We start from the raw sequence: 19337 nt of genomic DNA on the forward strand, positions 1-19337 counted from the left end.
CACTGTATCTCTGCGAAATGCCACGCTGGTGAGTTATGAGGTGGATGAGCCCCTAATTCTCCTTCTTTTCCCACAATTCTCTTAAGATCAATTGATAACTCACATCTATTGAGGTATAAGAAGGTCCACAGGACTTTTCAGGGAGGCAAAGATAACGGATTAGGATGTGTTGGTCTCTGGCTAGGTCCTTGTTTTTCAAGGCCTAACATGTACTCACTGGGGCTACAACCAGAAAAATAAGCTTCCAAAATAACGAGAGTTACACTTCGTTTCACAAGCTGGAATTGCCTAAGCTGCCTGCAACCCCTGAAGGAAGAGGGGGTCAGGAGCCATTTTTGGCAAGACTGACTAGTTTGCTCCTCTGTCCTGATGGTAGAACTCGGCCTTGTGTGAAGAATGGACAATGGCTCATGAATAATACTGAGTGGGAAGAGGCTAAGCTTCCTTTCTATGGCATTAATAAGCATAGGGGGACATGGCTTAAAAGGGACCTTCTAAAAATTTTAAATTTTAATTTACTAGTAAAAACTGGATATTGCTGTATTTATTCTGATTATAGATGTTTTTATTGTGTACAACGTGGTGTTTTGAAGCACACATACATGTGGAATGGTTAAATTTAGCTAATTAACAATTGCATTATCTCACATAGCTATATTTGTGGTGGTAGCATTTAACACCCACTCTGCATTTTTTAGTAATACAATAAATTGTCGTTAACCATAGCCACCTCACTGTACAATAGATGTCTTGAAATTATTCTTCTATCTAACTGAAATTATGTGTCCTTTGGCCAACCTCTTTAAACTATAAAATTGAATGATTATATTAATCAACATATTTGGAAAAAGACAACCCCCACTTCATTACATGATTACAATATGATTCATCACATGAATGCCTTAACATTCATTTAAAGTTTTAGGTACAAAATTACTTAACTATTATGACCCTTTATTTTATTATATTCTTAGGGTGTGTTTGAGTACTCCCACAAGCATAAAATTAAATAGAGGATGTAAAATTTAATGAGCACCTATAGTTTAATCCCTAACATCCTCCAATTTACCTTGATCCCTCTTTTTTTGCTCAGAGTCTTTTCCTCTCCCAACTTAATATCTACACTAAGTTCAAGATGTTTAATTTTGCATTCATTTCAATTTAATCCATAGACTTCTTCCAGTATGCTTTTCCAGGGTTATAATCTTTGAACTGATATATCAAGAACGTGTTCAATCTACATAGCCTCTGGTCTTCTAAACTGCATATCTCCTAAGGTGATCAAATCCAAAAACATATATGGGAGAAGGTTTTTTGTTTTTATGGATAGACTGTTCTGAATAAATCCATATGCAATTAAAACTTAATCTTGAGCAACAAGGCTGTTTAATATCTATAACCATCTCTAAAATGATACCTCTATGATGGTAGGACCTCGTCTATTTTTTTCACCACTGAATGCTCCTTATCTATAATCTGGCTGGAAAATAGTGGTGCTCAATAAATGTGGAGAGGAGAGTTATATATCATTTTTAACTTCAACTATTTTATTTTTATGAAGACTGGAAGGACAGAATGCTCCTCAGGGACTAAGCCTGCCCAATGCATTGATCTAAACTCAGCAGTGTGTGGCACACTGATGTGTGAGCATGTGAGTGAGCTTTGCTAGAAGTAAACTCATGATCATATTTGGACTAAGGAAAAAGAAAGTTTCCCCTCGCTGTTCTATTAATGGGAGAAATGAGGTGACCAACTGTGTCTGTCAGTCATTGCTGGGAGAGTGACAACCTTGGTCCTTGTAAGTGTCAAATTTTTTAACACTTTATAAATGTCAAACTTTAACTCTTCAAATATGGTTTGAATTTTTGACATCTACATTTTAAAAGTTCATAATTCTTAAGGATTTTATTACCATGATTGAAGGAAATTTCCAACCTTGTATTTCTTATCTGAGAATATTTTATTTTTGAAAACAATTTTCAAATCTGCTGATGAATATTTTTTATTAACAACTAAGTCAACTCTGCTGGATAACCACTTTAATCCATAGCATAGACATAAACATATTCATAGTGTCTTAAATATTCATGCCTCTGAAAACTTTGAATTTTAAATTGTCTAATTCACTGACAAGCTTATTGAAATTACTGGTTGGAAAGATACACTGAGAATATGGGTTTGTCAATTTTTAAGATAATAGTTAGGGATTTCTTCTACTGCACGAGTGGCTAATGTGGATGGGCACGTTAAACATACCATCCTCATATTTATCTTTAAAACTGAGAAATATCATTTTTATCTTGTGTTTATAATTAGTTGGGGAGTTAGTATGCCCTCCTATAACAATGACAACATTAAGTAGCATTTTTCATTTAAAAAGAAAACAATATAAATGCACAATGCTTTGTAAACCATAAAACACTGCACAAATTTAAGTGGTCAAGTTAGCCTCAAAAAAAAAAAAGTTGATTTTAATTCTCAGGAAAATAGATGATTATATAAAAACAAAACAGTGCAAGGGATTGAATGTGGTCTGAAATTCAAACAATTGCATAACAGATATTTGCTTGTGGCATATTAAACTAAGCTCTGTGTGTTTAGAAAAATTCTTAAGTGTAAAATTTTAAAGGAGGTCAAGGTCAGTCCTGTCAATCATTTTTGTCCTAACTTCTTTCGTGAACCTTTTTGTGGTGTCTATCTAAAATTATATTAACAAATGTTCCAACTCACCTAATAACTTCATTAGCTCCTAAACCTTTTTATCAAAGACTAGATTTCTAAAATACATTCACAATTAAATATGTCCTTTTTCAATCTAGTATTTCTTAATGTATAATTTGCAGATCACCTGCCTCAGATTCACCTGAGGGTGATACTAAAATTTATGTGTGTGTATCTAACTCAATTTCTTACTTTGGTGAAATGATCTTAGCCAATTTGGGTGGTTAACAAATATCAATCTCTTTTTTGTAAATATAGCCTTATTATAGATACCTTGGGGAATATTTGACTCTACCCCCCAAAATCTATTACTGAGAGATATATATTTAAATGAGGGCAAGTCTCTGGCCAAGTTCCTCATCTGGACAGCGTTATTAGCAAACAGGCACATAACTTATCTGAAGTTGCAGGATACTTGCAAGTGACGCTAGCCACTGGGACCCCTCACAACACTGAGGAATGGGACCTCTCTGCATGTGAGGCCTGGGATCTGTGGTTTTTTTTTTTTTTTTTTTTACCAGGCCTTTCCCTGGTGATAGTTGAGAAACACATTTGGGTACTTCTACAACTCCTTTTTAAATATTCTAAATGACAGCTGATGGACATGCTTTGTCCTTTAGGAAACAGTGAATTAATATTCATTTCAGCAGCCACTTCACAAAATACTCATTCTTGTATTAAATTAGTCTCTTTTCTCATCAGATTTCTTAAGTTTATAATGCATTTAGTAATATCCAGAGAAAAATGATTTTTTTTCATTCATTTTTGCCATACCCTTTCAACTATCCAGTCAGTATGTTAAATATGGGCCAGTAGCTTGCTCTGCAGTAGTGTCTGTATCAAAAGCTCAGGTCAGATCCATTATTAAGTAGACGCAATGCTATTTGGCAGGGGAAATATCCATTTTTGCATGCAGGTGGTTGTCATTTTAATTTGTTCTTATCTGATCCTCCTTCTAGTAGATTTATTTAAAAATAAAAAAGGAGGCAAGTGTGCTATTTGAACTAGTAGTTTGCAGAATGACACCTTATCCAAGGGCAGAGAGAGAAGTATATTATGGAGCTTCTCTTCACTGATCTTAAAATAGTGAACAAAAATACATAATGGACTGAGGTGACATTTACAGTGTTCCTTCAGTCCCAGACTTCTTTTGCTTCACAGCTATTACATTAATATAGAATTCTTTATCTGTCTAGTGCACTTTCTTTCAGCAGTGCTATTTCTTTTGTGTGTCTGTGTGAACTTGGGTTAACTCACCTTGAAGTTTTTTTTTTAAATGAGTATTAGAGATACAGGCAAGCAGCAGATACACTGTAAGAGACTTTATTTTTCCTGGGTGTACTAATCATACAGAAAGCTGTGTGGGCTATGCTTGAGTAGGATGGGGGAGGTAACTGCAGCCAGAGCGAGGAGGACCCAGGGCTCTGCCAGAGCTTCCAAGACTTCAACTGATGGATGAAACCTATTAGCTAATCAACCCTGAAGTCACAGGGCATAATCCTCCCTAGGGATTTTTCTGAGAAATAGCTAAGGGGTAAACAGAATGATTACAGCTGCTTTTCAAGAAAGAAGTACTTTCTTTTAGAATAGTCCCATAGAATGGGGCTTTATCCAACTATAGGTTTAACTCACATGATCCTATTTATTAACTTTTAAGAAACCTGTGATTTGGTTAATATAAATGTCAGTTTTTCTATTTCAAAATGAAAAAAAATGAATTTCACAGATGAGGAAGCTAAGCCCCTTGTCGAAAGTCAGATACAAGCATTAAAATTTCTTCAAACCCTCTCAAGAATTCTTCCTTATGACAAATTATTGACAAAATCAAACTAACAATAGCTTTTTTTCTTCCATCACTTTTTACTTTATTATCATAAAGAGTTCATTCATATGAGAAGCTATCACTTCAAAGCAGTCATTATAGTTTCCCTAAAATAGGTCCTGTATGTCCATGTAGACAGGGCTTGGTTCTATCTGTGGGAGGTGGTGGTGGGATATGGATCATCCTCTCTCCCAAATGAATGCATGCTGTGGACTCTCCCATTTCCAGAGCCAGCCTGCCCCAAATCATGGTGCTCTCTCATGTATTCTCACGGGGCTACTTCAGTGCCTATCTTTCCTATTTGTTGTGGAGAAACCAAGCTACCAAGGTTTATACTCCCTTATCCCAGTGTAGCTTGGGAAGGCATATTTCTGCATTTCCATAAAACCTTCATTTTTTTCTAGTCTTGGGGTAAAGGATCAGAGCACAAAACAGAAAAGAATAGTTCCTCCTTCCTTCTACTTGTTGGATAGAAAGCAAGCAAGCAAGCAAGAAAACAAACAAAAACTAGTAAATTTGTGTTAGAGTCCCTAAAAGAAGATTTTAGAAAAGATCCCTATCCTTTTAGCTAAAGCAAACTAGCAAGATTTAAATGAAATTCCTTTTTTTAAAGTCTCTCTCAATATTTTATTTTCTTTTTTGATTCCTTTTTGATCCTCACTCCCTTCTGCAAAGGATTACTTGGGAAATTAATTGTTATGGTTTAAATAAAGGTGTCCTCTGAAAGCTCTTGTGTTAATGCAGGACTATTCAGAAGTGAAATGATTAGATTATGGGACTTATAACAATCAGTTCAGCCTAGTTTGAATAGATTGACTGGGTGGTTATTGTAGGCAGGTAGGGTGTGCCTGAGGAGGTGGGTCACTGTGGGGATGCCCTGAAAGGGTTCTCCTCTGTGGCCCCGTCCCTCTCTCTGCTTCCTAGCTGCCATGAATGGAGCAGCTCCTTCACCACACTCTTCCTCCATGATGTTCTGCCTCACCTTGGGCCAGGGCAATGGAGTTGGCCCACCATGGACTAAACCTCTAATATTGTGAGCTAAAATAAATTTTTCCTCCTCTAAGTTCTTCTTGTCAGGTATTATGGGCACAGAAATAAAAGTATGGCTAACATATTAGTTTAGCTGATAGAGGCCAGAATTTCCTCTGTTTTTCTTTCTGATTTTTTTTTCTCAAATTGTTCTAGACCAAAGAGAGTTACCTGAATATATAAAAAATATAAGCTGATCTCTAAGATAAATTTAGCTATAAGTAGATGATGGGTTTTAAGGACTTTTAAAGATCTCTGGTTATTAGAGTATGACTCTTCCTTAGCAACAATTCCCATAGAAAGAGGGCATAGGATTTGGTCCTCTGGTTTCTTAGAGCTCCTTTAGTTTATGGAATCAGAAAATTTTGGAGAAGCTACTTAGGCAGCAGTTCTCAACTGGGATTTAAAGGCCTTACGTTTCAAAACTCCAGGGTTATAAGTGAAAAGGTGTTAAATGAAAGGATTCTTTTTGTATCCCCTCGCACTGAGTTTATCTGGCACTGTGGTGGAGTCCCTCAATAGGCAATACTTGGAAACTGCAATGATAGACCTAATTCCTTTAAGAGCGTCCTGGACTCTGCCTTCACTAGTTGGTAAGCTTCCATATAACCTTTGTGCAACTGCCTGAGGATTACAAAATGAGGGAATGACATGTTGGCAAGTGTCATAGTTTTCCATCATCACCTAGGAGGCAGCCGGAACCAGTCTGGTGAGAAAGAACTCCAGGAAAAACACCTCCCAGGTTCATGTCAATAACACTTTTAAAATGGAGACCCATAAGGTCCAAGGGAGTCCTAAGGACCTTAATAGTTAAGAACCATACTCTGGTTAGAATGAAGTCATGAGTGTAGACTTCTTAGAACAAATAAAGCTGGTTTTCTACAGTGATCTGATCTGGGGAAGATGAATTCCTGGCAATGTTCTCAGTGCCTCCTGCTGGTAATTCCTAGGGGCACTGGCCAGCCAGGGTTCACATTTGCTGTTCTTATACTGTGGTCTTTTGTTGCTCCTGTGGAAAGCTCTGGGCATTCTCGTAAACTCCCCTGCAGATCTGGACAGAGTTTTACTGTGCAGTTGCTTGCAGCTGGCCCCAGCTGTTGCTACTCTTTTCTATCATATTTTATTTTTGTGTTTTAAGACTGTTTTTCCATTCCTCCTCCCACTTCTGATTACTGGTGAACATGATATTATTTATAAGGGCCACTGGCTTCTTCCAAGGGATGCTTGACTATTTATATAAAGCCATGTCTGGATAGGGGACGGACTGTGCCATTTCATTTGCTTAATAATTTTTAAAAGAACCATTTTCACTTTAAAATCAGAGGCACTCCATGAAGCTTTGCTTAAAGCTTCCAGTCTCTAAAATGTGTTGGAGTAGTAGTAAGGGTGCAAGGAAACATCTTTTAGCAGCTGCTAGATATAATGAAACTTGAAGAAAAGAAAGATAGGGTGTCTTTTATTAGATCAAATATTGACAGCAATGTTCTGACATGATGGACATGCCTTCTGTATGAGCGAGTATGACATCCACTCAGAAAACAGCCCAGTGGGGAGAGAAATGCCAACCATAATAGATGTGACCTTTCAGTGCTTTGGCCATTGGCATTGCCCAGGGGTAATCCTAGATCACCCATTTTTCCATTTGGATGTAGCTAAGACTGACAGGGCAGGTGTTCTGCCTAAGGCAACTGATTTATGATCAGTTTTCAGTCTCCTTCCTATTGCCTCTTCCAAAGCAAGCTCGACAATCCAGTTCTTTTCACTCCCTCTGCAGAGAACCCAGAGGCAAGGACCAGATGTATTTGTTATTAATTATAAGGCTGCTTGCTGTCGAACCAACGTAAAGATCAATAATAAATTGTTGTACCTTAGAGATATTTGGCGTTGCTATTAAATTCAGTAGGATTAAAATGCAGCTACTGACAGAGGACTTGAACCAAGTGTCTAGATGAAGCTAAATTGAGCACAACTTAATCCTTTCATCATAATACGAACAAGCAACAAAACAAATGGTACCATAGCAGTTGGGCTTTGCCTCAGGCACTATAACTCTGGTTGCTGAAATAAGCTCTAGATTGATTTTTGCAACATAGTTACTCATGCAGTGTCACTGATGTCACCAGCCTGTCTCCTTAAACATAAGGGTTGCATCCAAACCAGTCAACCCATTTCTAAGGGATGGATGGAGAGTTTGGAACTCAAAGACCTATGACTTCAAAGAGAATAAGATTTGGAATAGATGTCACTGAAAATGGCAAGGGAGAAAACCACATTTGGCTCTAATCCGTGTGACAAGTGGCACTTGCAGAATCCTGCTCCTTCTTTTTATATGTCCTCAGCAGGGAAAGAGCTTAAAACCAGTGCTGGGGACATAAATTCTAGTTACATCTTGGAATAGACATGTGAACCTGTCTTTTCTGGTAGCTGAATTTAGGTTAGTTTGAATATCAGACCTACACTTTTATGCCTGGTCTCTGCTCTGTCATTTGTCATCGGGAACAACTCAGCTTTCTGGACAGGCTCTAGTCCTCCAATCTGGACTCTGACTTTGCCTTTGACGTATGGTTGGCCTGTGTCACAGCCACTGACTGCTGCCTGTCTCAGGACTCACGCTTCCTCTGCCTGCCAGTTCAGCCTGGCTTCTAGTCTAGGACCCTCTTATCCTCTGCTGTTCAAAGACCATTAATTGAATTCAGGCTCAGGTAACAGTTTGGAGCATTGGCTGAGTTTAGGTCTGGAGAATACTGTCCAGGGATCCAAGCCTTAGGGAAAGAGTACATTCTAGCTTGAGCCAGGTACAAAAGGCATTGTGTGCATGCCAGTGGTGGAAAATGTGAGGAAAAACATCTGGCCTAAATGGGAGAAGAAGAATATGGGCCATTAATTGTGTGTCACACTAAAACTACCATAAAGCTGTGAACTTCCAGCTCAGCTGACTTGGACAGCATTTGCATCTTGAGTTTCTGATCCATTGTTAAAAAAAAATCACCCATAGATGTTTTAATGTATAACTTCAATTCTTTTTAATAGGCACTATGTTCCTGTGGTTCTAAGTTCAAAGGTACAAAAGGGTTTAGAATACCCTTTACTCTTATTGAAAGTTTGAGAACCATCCATAGAACAGAGGAAACGGAATTGGAGGAGGAAAGCGGAGAGGGAAAAATAAGGTACTAGGGAATGAAATTGATCAAGGTATATTGTTATATCCTGTTGCATGTACATATTTGTACATATTTGTACGTGCAACAGGATATAACAATATACCTCAGGCTCAGGAGGCTGAGGCAGGAGGATCACAATTTCAAAGTCAGGCTCAGTAACTTATTGAGGCCCTCCGCAACTTAGCAAGACCACGTCTGAAAATAAAAAATAAAAAGGACTGGAGATGTGGCTCATTGGTTAAGCACTACTGGGTTAAATCCCCAGCACCAAAATAAATAAATAAAAACATTAATTAATTTAAAATTAATTTAAAATATCAGTGTTTCTTAAACTGCTTTCCCCCATTTCATTTGAAAATTAAATATCTCTCTACAAGAATAATAATTCAAAAGTTCCATTGGAATTAAGTGTGGTTAGTAGCCAAAAATCAAGAAACAAAATTGCTTTAAAGAAAAGAAAGGAAATAAGGCACATAAAAATCTGCCAATCTGTGTGTTGGAGGAAAATAAAATACAATTCTTCAACTCTTAAAAAGCTTGGTGAACTATAAAGCCATTCACAAATATAACTTATTACAAATTCCTAGGTGCTTGTCTGAAACCCTGGGGACACACATTTCAGAATTCAGAATTTTTCAGATTTTATGAAAATAATACAATGCAAAGTCTAAACTACGTCAGTAATTTCCTTCATAAGGCGTGAAGGAGCATATTATTATTTCTGTAGTAAAATGTGTGAATATTTATACTAAGTAGAATAAAAAGTAGATTCATGTCAGCTTAAAGCAGGTTTTACCCACAGATGAGTTCAAGTTAAGCCACGTCAGGTTTTTGCAGGAAAACCTTTGGTTTTTAGATATTGGGATTTCAGGACTGGAGATAAGAAATTGTGAATTTGCATTTTCAGCCCCTGTGCTGAGCAGGTCAACACAAAGGCAATGTGGGTTGCAGGAAGACCATATAGACGCAGGGGATCTGAACACATGATCTCCATTTACTCCTCAAATATATTGTCAAAATTATTCAGTTCTATAAGCCTCCGTGTTTTCCTCTGAACACTGAGGGAAAGACTCCTACTTTGGAGGATACAATGGTCAGCTGCTATTATTGTTCATGAGAGGTGGTTTCTAATGAAGTAGAACACAAACTCTATTTTTTTATTGTTTCAAATTTGAAGGAAGCAGGAGAAAAGTTTAGGGATTTAGTATAAAAATCCCAACAAACTTCTTACAGAAAAAAAGGATGAAGCCCCCAAAGCTTTCTCTCTGGCACTTAATTTTATTAAAACCTGTTGGGCTTGGCAGGGCAGCACTGATTGAAGCTCAGAGTCAGGGAAGTTCCAAATAGCCACTCAAGTGAATCTCCAAAAAGGGTACCAAGGAACTGCACAGTGAGTTGATCCCAACCTTAACCTGGGGAGAGAAATCCAGACCCAGGTGGCCTGTCTCTACCCTACTCATCATCTTGTAGTTCTATTTTTAGCCTGTGAGAGTGACTGTGAATTTATTTATTTCTTCATGTAACAATTCTTTTTGAATGTTGACTAAGCAAACTTATATGGAAATATTCAAGAAATACATAGACATGGCCCTATGTTCATGGGTATTATAGTTTATTGTGGACTCACAGTGCACAAGAAAATAACAGTAGCCGCCTACAAGTTCTGGCACATTCTCTAAAGGAGTTAACTGGGTGGGTGGTGCTAAGGGCCCCTGCAACCTGGCAGTTACATTGTAACGATGGGGCAAGATCCATGACTGTAGAGGCCCGAGCTGTTTCTCCTGCCTATAACACTCCACCTCTGTAGAGCCACTGGTCTGGCTCTCCTCTTTAATCAGGTTTCAGATTTAGCACCACCTCTCAAAACAGCTTCCTGACCTCAATTAATGTCTCCATTTTTGCAAGTTACTCTCCACCTGTTACCCCAGTTTATTTCTTCAGAGCTTTTTAAAATCATTTAAGATCATCTTGTTTATTTTTCACTTGTTTATTATGTGCTTTCCTCCTCTAGGAAGAAAGATTCATGAGAGTCATGAACATTTTATCCAGTATCTGTGGATACCTAAGCATTGGTTGAATGAATAAAGGGAAGAGACATTGCAAAGGCCCTTCGGTAGGCAAGAGCTTGGAGCCTTAAATAGAATTAGATGTTTCAGTCTTGCCACTTGAATGGCTCCCACTGAATCTGGGCCCCCTGCCATTCACACCCTTACCTTGTTCTCCCCTATGTTTGGTCACGTGACTTTTTAAAAATAGTTTAAACTGCTGAATTTTTAAGGGGTTTGTTGCATGTGAAGGAACTGAAACAGAGCTAAGGCACTGTAGAGAGGTGGGCTATGTCCCCTCTTCATAAAAAGGTGCTCTGAACTCCCATTTTTACCCCGTATACAGATTGCAGAATCACATCAGTTACACATCCATTGATTTACATATTGCCGTACTAGTGTCTGTTGTATTCATAACCCACTTGAATCAAAGTGTGAAATATGATATATCAAGAACTATGTAATGTTTTGAACAACCAACAATAAAAATTAAAAAAAAAAAGGTGCTCTGAGACTGTAATGGGTCACTAACCAGGGCCTGGATACAAAATAAACTAAGGACACTGTGAAAATTAGTGCCTGGGAAAGGGAGAGTTCCCCTTCCCTCTCCTCCCCTTTCCAGACAGCTGGTTTTTAAGGAAACTAATTAGCAACATGCACTCTTACATTTTGGATACAAAGGACTTTCCTTAGGATCTAATAATTTCCTTTGAAAAAAACGCCCCTTTGAAGGCTGGGGTCCGAGGCTAGAGATTTACCTTGTAAGAGGATCAGTCTCCTCTATTGCAGTCAGCTTTTGTAAACACACTTCCTGCCTGGAAACACACACAATCATATATCGTTTTTTTGAAACCTTGTGCACAACCATGTATCATTTTAGATTAGAGAATTTATGACACTAGGTAGTCTATAGACGTTGGGAAAAACTGGTTAAGGGACTCTCAGAGTCTGTAGTGCTGATCTCCTCTGGGCCCGCCAGTGTAAAACAAAGTTTGGTTTCTCCCACTCTTCAAGTGCCCTTTGCTGCTTCTTGCTTGATTTTCCCAATAAGATGAGCTTAGGGAAGTGGATAGGAGCACCTGACATGTGTATGGTTATTTTATATTAAACCCAATGGTAAATTACTAACAAATTTAAAGGGGCAAGATCCATGACTGAAGAGGCCGGTGAGGAGGCTATTCCAATGATCTATTGCTGCTTTGACTAACGGTGGAAGAGACCCTATGCCAGTTTCCAGGCGCATCAGGGACATCGGAGAAACTAGTTTCCTTTTCTTGGAACACTCTCTTGGAGGCCTGCGCCTCCATTCAGAAAGCTGGTTATTATACTAAAGAGATCACAGGAGAGGCCTTAAGTCAAAGATCACCCCATTCATGAAGAGGGGACATAGCCCACCTCTCTACAGCCAGAGTCCAGCCTGCTATGGAAGGCCTCAGATATCATCTCTTATTCCTCAAAGTAGCACAATAAGGTGATTAATATCACTCTACGAGAAAAATGAAACTTAGATGGCTTCTAGAGCTTTGTTCAAGATTTCACAGAGGTGGAGGTGGTATTTTAACCCAGAGCTTGACTAATTCCAAAAACCAATGTAAGAGGTTGGATGGCTCTGGATTAGTGAAATGTGAGGATCCTGGTGATATGTGAGAAAAAGGAAAAGTTGTGTTATAATTAGAAAGAAGAGGAAAGGAAGGGATATTCCAGGAAAGCAACTCTTCATCTTGATTCTCTTTACCCAAACTGTATCCCTCCAAAGAAGTGTGACTTTCAGTGACAATGGCTCCTAAGTCTGATCTCTGAAGAACAGTCTCATTTAAGTTTTCCATACTTAGGATTGCTTCAAGTTATGTTAAAACTTGTTTGTAGTAGTTAATAGCAGAAAACTAAAAACAAATTATATGTCAAACAGTAGAAGAGTGGAGAAATACATGTGGCGGTGTTATATCATGGAGTAAGAACTATGCATCATGCATCAATATAGATAAATCTCAAAAATATAATTAATCAAAAAGCCAAATTGTATAAAATCAATTATATAAAGTTTAAAATATGCATTAAAATTAACAAATAACTTCGTTCCATACTATGTAGTGACAACATAAACAGTGTACTTGAAAAAAGTAGCCACCAAATTCAGGTCATCACAATCACCTCTTGGGGGTGAGGGAAGAGAAAGAGAATAGAAGGTGAAGATTAAAAACATCTTATTTTCTTCTTCTTCTTCTTCTTCTTCTTCTTCTTCTTCTTCTTCTTCTTCTTCTTTTCTTCTTCTTCTCCTCCTCCTCCTTCTCCTTTTCCTTCTCCTTCTTCTTCTTCTCCCTCTTCTTCTTCAAAAAATGAAGAAATAGGACAGGTAGAAACCAAAGAAATGGTCTTTGAGACGGATTTGGCGAGATCAACAGTCAAGGTAAAGTTGCTCTGAGGGTCCAGGTAACAAATTGCAATACCTGGGGCACATTCATCCCATTAGTTCACAAAGTACAATATAGTAGCTTGAGCACAGCCAGGACGGAAAGAAACACAGTGTCACTTGATACCTTGAAGTCATAGAGAAAGTAATCACAGATTGTGCCTCAGTCAGGAAAGCCACATTCCAAGTACAGTTATCAGCAGCCAAGATGGAGGGAAAGTGCCTTTTAAAAATGGCTTTTGAGGTAATAAAAGCCATAAGAGGAAGGCTGGATGTGTGGACATGAGCAGACTTGTTTCTGAGCACAGGAAATATCCTGGAGGGTGCCAGTAATTGACTGGGTGATGTTCTCACTGGGGTGGGGTGTGAGGAGGATCTGTTCTTGCGAGCCAGATCTATGAATCAGTGACTTCATTTGGTGGATGAGGCCTAGGGGAATTCAAATAACACTTAAAAATAGAAATACCTGAACTAGCTAACATGTAAGTAAAAATAAGGTTCGGTGAAATGCAAATGATGACTTCAGGACCTGTCTTATTTTGATTGGTCAAGAAGATCTGGAAGAAGAAAGATGATGAGCTTAAAACTAAAAGAAAGGCTGACATGAAGATGGAGGGAGGCAGGAGGGGAAGCTGGAGGAAGAGAAGACCAGTTTCACTGAGGGATAGCTTCTGTTCACTTTCATCTCTGCAAGAATCCTGTAGAAGCAGGTTGTGATGGGACCTCACATATCATTGACAACTTCGTGGGACAGTGGGGTTGCAACAAAGGTTCGTTCCACTAGTGTCCGTGATAGTTGCACATATATTATGACTGATCATTGTCCCCTTTCTATACCCTAGGACATGCATCTATTCTAAAAACTGAGCCTGGAGTAAACTCTACTGGATCAAGACCCATTTACTGGTGTTATACATGATATATCAAAAAGGAGACTGAATTCCTTGGAGGAACATGGAGAACAAATGCTGACGCTCCACACAGATTACATTTCCTGGTTGCAGCATTTGGTTAAGAAGAAGAAATTTAAAAAGAAACAAGAGATAAAAGATACAGAAAACAACAACAACAACATTCAAATCCCATTAAATCTTTGCCAGTCAGGTTTTGGAAACTCATTTCACAGTTCTTCTATAAATCTTTCCAGAAAGTGTGAAAGTTTGTACTCTTTTATCTCCTGCAACTCCACTTGTTTGAAATATTCACTCACTCTTTGTGTCTTAAATAAACCCAATCAGATTTTGTTTATATATGAAATACAAATTTTCCCTAAAAATACGCATATATAAACACCAAAGTCACTACTGACCTTTTCTTGTCAATCTATAAAGTAATTGAAATTATTCTGGACACTCAGCATTAAAACTTTTTAAAAAATTAGAATAAAGTCAGAAGTGTATTCAAAATGTAATGTGTAATTCTTGTCTTCTATCCCTCACAACTTTTCCTCTCTGTAAACTCTCTGTAAATGGCACTAGCACCTTCCTTGATGCTTTCTTGATGAAGAAATCTAGGAGTCTTCTTTGAATATTTGCTTTTCCCAAACATACAGATCAGGTCTCTGGCAATTTTAAAAGTCTTTTCCTCCTAAATGTAGTTTAAATCCATCTGCTTTCTCATCATCTTCTACCATCGCCATTTTCCTTTTGTAGAACCACCAGACCTTGGCGAGCTGGCAATTGGGAGAATTAATTCATGGTTGGTGATGGTCAGTGGCTACTGACCTCTCTGAAGTAAAGACCACCCAACTTAGAAATTTAGGACTTCCCACGTCATCAAACAATGAGTTCACACTCAAAGACCACGAGATACTCAAGAAGACAGTCATTGGATATGTCAAAGATATTTAAAAGGAGAATAAAGCAGAAAGTGTCAAAGAGAGAACATACACAGAATACTTGGTGCGGTGTCTGGAGTGCAGTGGGTGCTCACTGTACGAAATCTTTATTTGGATCCCTCTCTATCCTTTCGGCTCTGGATCAGTGCTGTAAGCACCAGTTCTCCAGCTACTGTTATCCTGAGGACTGTGCTGATTATGCAATTTGTTCTCTCTGAATAGGCATTCCACAGCTTTGTGTTGCGAGTTTATGAAACATCACATGTAGAGGTAATGTAGTAGTTTTCCATTGCTCCTATGATAAATTACCAAAAATTTAGTGGCTTAAAACAATATAAATTTATCCTTTTAACACTTCTGGGGGTCACCAGTCTGAAATTCATCTTAGAGGCTATATTCAAGGTGTCAGAAGTGTTGTACCCCTTCTGAAAGCTCTGGGGGAGAATCTGTTTCCTTGCCTTTTTCAACGTCTAGAAGCTTCCTGTATTCCTTGGCTCATGTTCCCTTCTCCATCTTCAAAGTCATCAACCAAGAATATTCTCTCTGGCTTCTCTTCTGCCTTCCTCTTATAAGAACTCTTACACTTGCATCAAGCCCACTTGAGTGATTTAGAATAAATCTTCCCATTTCAGGATACTTAATTCAACTACATCTGCAAAGTCCCTTTTGATATGTAAGGTAACATTTTTGCAGATTCTGGGGATTAGGATGTGGATGTCTTTGAAGGCCAGTATTTAGCTTATCATAGGTAGGGAGAAAGGGGCAACTTCTCCAGAATTCATTAAGTAATAGTAGAGATTGGGGGTGGGAGTGGATGGGCTACCCAGGAGTAAACAGGCCAACTGAGTGTCCAAAGATGAAATTCTGCACTCAGTGTGATTGCATTGGCATGTTTAGGTGGGAGATACAAGGAAATTAGCTCATACTGACCAAAAAAAAAAAAAAAAGGTCCAGGGAATTTGCTTTATAAAATGTGGGTATAAGGCTCATTGAAGAATCACATGGCCTGAGTTCAATCCCTAGCACTAAATAAATAGATAAATAATAAAATGTGGGTATGAGGGATGGGGCTAACAAGGGCAGATACTGGTAGTTGAAATAATAGGGTGAACTAATAAGTTTCATTACTACTATGAAGGTGATCATTCTTTAGATATTTTCCCACTGTTTTTAGTTCATGTTAAGTGACTAATTATTCATCCATTATTCTCTTTTTTTAAGTGGATAATACATCATATATTGCTCTGAGGAAAGTATCATTGCTGATGTCAATAATAAATACTTGTGCAGGAATAATTAAGAAGAACTGAAAATGTTTGGCAAACTGATTATCAATAAAGCCATTTATGTAAACTATTCACCTTTAATTCCCCTGTGGCACAGTAGCATGAAGAGGAGTCAGATCGATTTTGGTGTAAGCTGTATTTTATTAGGGCTCTTAAGCCTACTTAAGTTTGCTTAGCCATTGAGGTTGCTATTTTGTGGCAAATCCATCCAAAATTTAGGGGAAAAATAAAACATTTTCCCTTTCCTTCCCCTTTCCTTTTCTTTCCTTTCCTCCTCTTGCTCTCTTCCCCTCTCCTCCAAGAAATAACACTTCTCTTTTTCTCTCTTTCTCCTTCTTTCCTTCATCTCCATTCCTCTCTCCCTCCTTCCCTCCCTTTCTTCCTTCTTCCCCTCTGTCTTTCTTTCTCTCTCCCTCCCTCTTCTCTTTTGCTTGCAGAAAAGCTCTATTTCAGGCTGGGGATGTGGCTCAAGCGGTAGCGTGCTCGCCTGGCATGCGTGCGGCCCGGGTTCGATCCTCAGCACCACATACAAAGATGTTGTGTCCGCCGAAAACTAAAAAATAAATATTAAAATTCTCTCTCTCTAAAAAAAAAAAAAAAGAAAAGCTCTATTTCTTTTTTTATTCACATATATTGCACATATTAATTAGGCTCAGTATGATATTTCCATACATACATACAGTATTCACTAATCACCCCTCTTCTTTCCCCACAATCTCTGGTAATTACTATTCTGCCTTCAGGTTACCCTTTTTTAAAAAGGCTTAAATGAAATATTTTCTTTTCTCAACACTTTTGCTTTAGGTAGCTGCATAGTTTTACTACTAATGACAGAAATTCTAATTTTCTAACATATCATTTAAAAAACAAACTTGGCCCATTGTGCTTCCAACCCCTGGAGTGCTGTGCTCAGGAGCACAGCACAACAAATATTTCTGTTCATACAGGTGATGAATGATGTCAACAGGTCCATCTGCTAATCATTTAAAAATGCAAATTTACTTTCAAAGTGTTTCTATGAGAATATTATTTCTTTTTTTTTCCAACTCAAAACTTTTTATTATCCTGCTAGGGAGCCCTTTACAAAGGAGCCCATGGAGCAGTGGGGTGAGGTGGCAGCACAGGGACTTTTCTGACAGCTTTAAGTGGGGAGTTGTAGTCAGGTGGGAGGAAACAGCCCGTCTCCTGCTACCTGACGGCACTGACTTTGGCCCCAAGGGGACAAAGTGTGGGTCTACATCACCTGGTATACAGAGCCACTCTGCACATTTCAGCTTCACTCACCTTACCAGCCAGGCCCCAAAGTGCAGGGGAGATGGGCCCAACTGCTGGGAGGTCCTGGAAAGGGGAAAGAGGAGGCTGCATGGGTTGGAGGGCACCGGCAGATGGGCACAGCATCCCAGTGCAGCTTCTGGCAGATATCTAAAAGAAGGACCTATCCAGCCTTCTGGAACATTCTAGAGGTCAAAGGGGAAGGCTCCAGGGTAGTAGTACACCCTATCCCACCTCAGAACTACTGGGAAGAGGGCAGTTTCCTAATCCACCTCTGGTCAGGGTGTTGCCTTGTCTGGTGGGTCCTTGTCCACAGTGGGCATTGGGCTGTGGCAAAAGGAGCTCTAGAGCAGGCAGGGTCTTCTCAACAGGGGGACAAGAGGGTGCTTCAAGGGCAGGGTCACAAGCCTAGGGGAAGGGGGCAGGGAGCTTCTGAGTAGTCAGTGAGATACAAGCAGAGAGCCCTGCCCTACACTCGAGAATATTATTTCTTAATTACAAACTTGTCTGCTCCTTCTCTCTGATTAAGGGTCAGCAATGCTAGAGTAACTTGCCCACACTCTGGGCCCTTCTTGCCTCCACAAATGCTGCCTGCGCTGATGGGAACTGTTTTCCTTTTGCCTCCAATACATCTATTAATGGTGCTGCCATTATTGAGGGTCAGAGTGTAGCCGTCTCTCAGAGCTATCCTTCCCCTTCCTGAAGTTCCCAGGCAGGAATTCTGCCCATATCGGTCCACTTGTCCTCTGCCATTCCTTCCTGTTTTATTCTCCTTTCCTTACCATTGCCTCTCACCTGCTGGCATAAAATCACATCCTAACTGGCAGCACGGCCTGAGCCTTTGTTCTTTCAGGTCTACCTCAAGTCACACTGTGAGAATCATAGTCCTGAAGCCCAGTTCCAATCAACTCATTCACAGTCCAGGAACTTTCAACAGCTTCCCACAACTTTGCTTAATAAGTGAACCCCAGACATAGCACACAAGGGCCTCAAGCCCACTTTTCTATATACATTAGAAGTTTCCTTTATATTGTTGATTTTTTTAATAAAACAGGGCTGTCATGTCCAGATTTACACTATACGTCTCTCTCCACCTTCAGTATTTGACATCTGCTGCTCTTTCATGTGAAATGCTCGGCTTCCCATTCAGGACACACATGATGATGTGAGATTACACAATGTCTACATAATGAGGTGAAGTGAGGTGAATGATGTAGGCGTCATGATGTATGTTAGGCTAGTATGTTAGGGTTACTTGAACACAAGCACTGCAATACCATGATAGTTGATTTGTTAACTAGAGGGCTAGTAGGTAGTATGGATGGGTAGTATATAGAGTGTGGATACAATGAACAAAGGAATGATTCACATTCCGTGTAGGATGGCATGAGATTTTATCACTACTGAGTGTAACTAAGCACTTATAAATGCCTTATTTCTGCAAATTTCCATTTAATATTTTTGGATGATGGTTGACTGCAGGAAACCAAAACAGAAGAGAGTAAAACCAGCTGATAAGGGGGAACTACAGTATTTCTTTAATGAATCCTTCCATGAGATTCATGAAAGTTGGAAGCATCTCTACATGCCATAGAATTTGTATTGTATGTTCCTTATGACCCTTTTCACATTCAAATCATGATTATATATATATATATATATATTTGTCTCCCCATCAGATGATAGACTATTAAGTACTTGAAATCAGAGACAGAATCTTATCAATCCTAGGATCCTTCATTTTGCTAAGTATA

General features: G+C 38.9%; 1 protein-coding gene across 1 annotated transcript in view; it reads right to left on the bottom strand.

Moving 5' to 3' along the window:
* The window catches only part of Ca1 (carbonic anhydrase 1), a 40469-nt gene that overhangs the window by 10947 nt on the left and 10185 nt on the right, over positions 1-19337 (bottom strand). The gene's annotated exons all lie outside the window — the stretch shown is intronic.

Source organism: Marmota monax, unplaced genomic scaffold, assembly GCF_021218885.2.
Source record: "Marmota monax isolate L192 unplaced genomic scaffold, Marmota_monax_Labrador192_F-V1.1 WCK01_AAM20220418_F8-fsc00147, whole genome shotgun sequence".
NCBI classification, from domain to species: domain Eukaryota; kingdom Metazoa; phylum Chordata; class Mammalia; order Rodentia; family Sciuridae; genus Marmota; species Marmota monax.